The 5,394-nt window shown below is 34.4% G+C and overlaps 1 non-coding gene across 1 annotated transcript; it reads right to left on the bottom strand.

The window, feature by feature from the left end:
- Positions 1–341: 341 nt before the first annotated feature.
- On the bottom strand, positions 342–448 carry LOC121218864 (small nucleolar RNA R71). The gene has a single exon (XR_005915343.1). It is a non-coding gene; the product is annotated as a small nucleolar RNA R71 (small nucleolar RNA).
- Positions 449–5,394: the final 4,946 nt, after the last annotated feature.

The raw sequence follows: 5,394 nt of genomic DNA, 5'->3' as shown, positions 1-5,394 counted from the left end.
CACTCTTTAATGAATTAAATCTGGGAATCAGGAGGCCGATTATCGAGGGACCCAAATTTGAATTGAATCTAGTGATGTTTCAAATGCTCCAAATGGTGGGCCAGTTTAGTGGTATGCCCATAGAAGATCCACATCTTCACCTTCGATTATTCATGGAGGTGAGTGATTCATTTAAGATAGTTGGTGTTACTGAAGATGTATTAAGGTTGAAGTTGTTTCCGTACTTGTTGCAAGATCAAGGACGAGCATGGCTAAATTCATTGCCACCACGTTCAATATCTACTTGGCAAGAATTAGCAGAAAGGTTTTTGGTAAAGTATTTTCTATCGAGCAAGAAGGCAAAGTTGCTAAATGAGATAACCACTTTTCAATAATTGGATGATGAGTCTTTATATAAGGCCCAGGAAAGATTCAAGGAATTACTTTGTAAGTGTCCTCATCATGAGATTCCTCATTTATCCAGTTGGAGACATTCTATAACGGTTTCAACGCACATACAAGATTAATGGTAGTTGCTTTTGTGAATGGTGCAATTTTGTCTAAGTCTTATAACGAGGATTACAATACCATCAAAAGTTTCACTAGCAACAATTACCAATGGCCGATAAATTGAGCAACTTTTGAAAGATGAGTAGCTGGAGTGCATGAAGTGGATGCACTTGCTTCACTCTCTGCTTAGGTATCTTCTATTTCCTCAATGTTAAAATAGTTTACCACTAATGGTTTGAATAATTTTGCAGCTCAATCACCAAGTCAGTATGATGTTGCTTCCTGCGTATGTTATGGGAATGGTCATTCTTTAATGAATTTCACTTCAAACCCCAAGTCTATTTGTTATGTAAGGAATCAATATCAAAATAGAAGTGGACAAGGACCACAGTCCAACTTCTACAATCCATCATGGCAGAATCATTCAAACATTTCCTAGAGTAACCAAGGAAATGGACCGAACACTCATATGCAACATAAACTCAATCAATCCCAAGTGTTTAGTCAACAAGACCCAAAAACCCTCACGCTGAGTCATCAAACAGTTTGGAGGACTTGTTGAAGGTGATGGAGAAAAATGATGCTTTAATCCAAAGTTAAGTAGTAACACTAAAGAATGTCGAGAACCAGATGGGTTAGTTAGCTACTGAGCTTCGTAGTTGACCGTAAGGAGCTTTGCTGAGTGATACAAAATATCCAAGGAGTTTGGATAAGGAACATTGCAAGGTAGTTGCATTACGAAGTGGTAAGATTTTGGAACCCAATAAAGTTGTGATTGAAGATAAGCCTATTGAAAAGGAGGAAAGTCAACCAATGGTTGAAGTTCCTACACTAGAAAAATAAAATTCTAAGAAATATTATGAGGTAAATCCTAAACTAATGAATTCTGATAAGCTAACACCTTTTTTTTGTAGATTTACCTCCTCAGGAAAGTTGTCCATATCAACCTAGAGTTTTATATCCTCAAAAAATCTAACAAAATAAGAAAAAACAAGAGGTACAATTAAATAAGTTCTTGAATGTTCTAAAGCAACTGCATATCAACATTCTACTGGTAGAGGCTTTAGAAAAATTGCTCAACTACGTGAAATTTATGATGAATCTTTTATCCAAGAAAAACTAACTTAGTGAGTATGAGACTATTGCTTTGACGAAGGAGTGCAATGCGTTCTTGCAAAATAAGCTACTTCCGAAATTGAAAGACCCTAGAAGCTTTACGATACCCTGTAACAGCAAAGCATCTTACTACAGTAAAGTTTTGTGCGACCTTGGAGCAAGCATCAACTTGATACCCAAATTTATTTTTAGGCTATTGGGACTAGGTGAAGTAAGACCCGTTACTATGACACTTAAACTAGCGAATCGTTCGTTAGCATATCCCAAGGGAAAGATCAAGGATTTTTGGTAAGAGTTGATAAATTTATTTCTCCTACTGACTTTATTGTGTTGGACTTTGAAGCAGATAAGGAAGTTTTAATCATCCTGGGGAGACCTTTCCTAGCCAGAGGAAGAACGTTGATAGATGTGTAGAAAGGTGAACTCACCATGTGAGTTCAAGATGGTAAGGTAAAATTTAACATTCTAAAGGTGATGAAATTTCCCAATCCGATGGAAGAGTGTTCAGTAATGGAGGAATTAGAAACCTTAGTTTCTATGGAAAGCAATTCTGAGGAAAACTCGTTGGAGAACACTTTAGGGTCTAAAACCTTGGAAGTTGTAAAAGGTAATGAAGGTATGGCTTTGATGGAAGCCAATCTGAGGAGTTATGTTCAACCACTGTTGTTCGAACCGCTAAAGTTGGAAGTTCGGGAATTTACACAACCCAAGTTGTCAATCGAGGAATCGCCTAAGCATGAACTAAAGGTATCCCATTTAAAATATGTTTATTTAGGTAATAATTCTACTTTTCCTGTGATTGTTTCAGTAGAACTAACAGAACACCAAGAAAAGCAACTGATTGTTGTTTTAAAGAAATTTAAAATGGCAATTGGTTGGACCGTAGTTGACATACGGGTATAAGCCCTTCTTTTTGTATGCGTAAGACTATTTTAGAGAAAGGTGAGCGAGGTAGAATCAATGGGCAAAGGAGAATTAACCCTATCATGAAAGAGGTGGTATGGAAGGAAGTGATCAAATGGTTAGATGCGGGAATTATCTACCCCATCTCAGATAGTTCTTGGGTAAGTCCGGTACCATGTGTACCAAAGAAAGGTACAATCATGATTGTCGAGAATGAACGTAATGAGTTAATCCCAACGAGAACTATCATGGGTTGGAGAATCTATATTGACTATAGAAAGTTGAATAAAGCCACTCGTAAAGATCATTTTCCGTTGCCTTTTATGGATCAAATGTTAGATCGACTGGCAGGTAACGAATTTTATTTCTTTTTAGATTGATATTCGGGATACAAACAAATAGTTGTAGCCCCGGAAGACCAACATAAAACTACTTTTTCTTGCCCGTATGGTACATTTGCTTTTAGGCGAATTCCTTTCGGCTTATATAATGCACCTGCCACATTTCAGCTATGCATGATGGTAATTTTCACTGGTATGGTTGAAAATTATGTTGAGGTTCTCATGGATTATTTTTCTATTTTTGGAAACACTTATGACATTTGTTTGAGTAATTTGAGTAAGGTACTAAAAAGATGTGATGAGACGAATCTTGTCCTTAACTGGGAGAAATCTCATTTTATGGTTAATGAGGGAATTTTCTTAGGGCTGAAAATTTCAAAAAATGAAATTGAAGTGAATACATCAAAGGTGGATGTAATTGAAAGATTACCACCTCCAATTAGTGTGAAAAGAGTTAGAAGTTTCTTAGGCCGTGCTGGTTTTTTTTTTGTAGATTTATCAAAAATTTTTCAAAAATTTCTAAACCTTTGTGTATGCTTTTAAGAAAAGATATTTTTTTTTAGTTTTAACAAAGCATGTTTAGAAGCTTTTGAGGAATTAAAAACCGGTTAATCTTAGCTCCAATAATTGTTACAACTGATTGGAACTCACCTTTTGAGTTGATGTGTGATGCAAGCGATTTCGCTGTTGGAACTGTGATGGGTCAAAGAACAAACAAACTGTTTCACCCTATCTATTATGCAAGCAGAACTTTGACAAGAGCCCAACTCAATTATACGGTAACTAAAAATGTACTCTTTGTTATAGTTTTTGCTTTTGAGAAGTTTAGTTCATATCTTATATGTACCAAAATTATAGTGTTTACTGATCATGCTGCCATTAAGTACTTACTCACGAAGAAAGATGTTAAACCAAGGCTAATTTGATGGATACTTTTTCTCCAAGAATTTGAATTTGAGATCAAAAACAAAAAAAAGGTGTCAAAAATCATGTAGCTGATCATCTGTCGAGGCTAGAACAAAATGAGGTAACTTCTTCACTTGTTCCAATTAATGAAAATTTTTCTGATGAGCATATCTTCGAAGTAAGTCGAATATATGAAACACCTAAGTTTGCTGATTTTGCCAATTATTTAGCATGTGGAATAATTCCTCGAGAAATTACATACCAATAAAGGAAGAAATTACTTTATGATAGTCCATATTATTTTTAGAAGGAGCCATTTTTTTTTAAACAATGTGCAGATATCATAATCAGGAAGTGCGTAGCTGGAAGTGAAATTGGTGAGATTTTGTACCATTGCCATTCATCTCCGAGTGGGGGGCACTTTGGTGGTTCTCGCATTGCAGCAAAGATTTTACAAGTAGGATTCTTTTAGCCTACAGTGTTTAAGTGTAATAGCCCGTTTTCAATGAAATCAGAACAGTGGTTCAGGACCATAAATCTGAAGTCAAAAAATTTATTTTATTATTATTTTATTTCCTACAGCATGATGGTAATACTGTATAAAAATTTCGTTAAGAAATTTTACCGTTTACATGCTCAATTTGATAAAATGGACTAAATCGCGTAAAGTGTAAAATTTGAGTTCTAGTAGCTAAAAGTATTAAATAGCTATAGAAACTTAAAGTGGAAATGATAATTGACCATAAATAAGATAGTGGAATATGATGGCTTGGCATTTTCTGTAATTTTTAAAGTTTTTAAAGGTTAGAATAGTAATTTGGTAATTAAATGATAATTACAATTAGTAAAAGGCATTAATCTTCTTCATTTCATCAAGCCACGACCAAAAATTTGTTGTTATCCTAAGCTAGGGTTCGGCCATCTCCATTTTTGCTTTATTGGTATGTATTTTTGTCTCATTTTTAATTATTTTTATGTTGTTGGGATTGATGTAACTTAATTTAGCTAGTCCGGGGACTAATTTGTAAAACTGTTAAACTATTAGGGTTTTACCATTGACGCATGTACATGAGTTTTGAAGTTTGATGATAGAAAATGGATGTTTTTGTTAGATAAATAACTTTTGTTAAGAGATTTTTGATGAAATTGTCAAATAGGGATTAAATTGAAAATTAGAAATTTTACAGGGTGAAATTGTAAAATAATTAAAATATAGGGATTCCTAGGGACTTAGTTTAAAATAAAGGTTGAGCATGAGTTTGAAATAAATTTGGGGTGTTCCAAAGACCCATTTGTATGAAGGTTGTGACGCAAAAGGATCCAAGACAAAGTTAGGGTTAAGATGATTGAACCTAAAAATTCACTTCTCTTTATCCCTACCTTTAGCCTAGCCTTATTAAAACCTAATAAAAGACTTATTGATTTGATGATTATACCGACTATATTAGTGGAGAGGAATTGGTAAGTTCAACATATGAAGACCATTAATTAAACCTTGTGATTGCTATGTTTAGTTGATACAGAAAGCATATTGATTGGTGATTATTATATATGATTTGGAAATGAATGCATACTATGACTCATGTTGACATTATGTTGTACTTAGTATAAAGTTTGGGAAAAGTATTTTCATTCGAGC

This window comes from Gossypium hirsutum, chromosome D06 (assembly GCF_007990345.1).
Source record: "Gossypium hirsutum isolate 1008001.06 chromosome D06, Gossypium_hirsutum_v2.1, whole genome shotgun sequence".
NCBI lineage: Eukaryota > Viridiplantae > Streptophyta > Magnoliopsida > Malvales > Malvaceae > Gossypium > Gossypium hirsutum.
The sequence above is the reverse complement of the archived record's forward strand: the minus strand, read 5'-3'. Positions and strand labels throughout refer to the sequence as shown.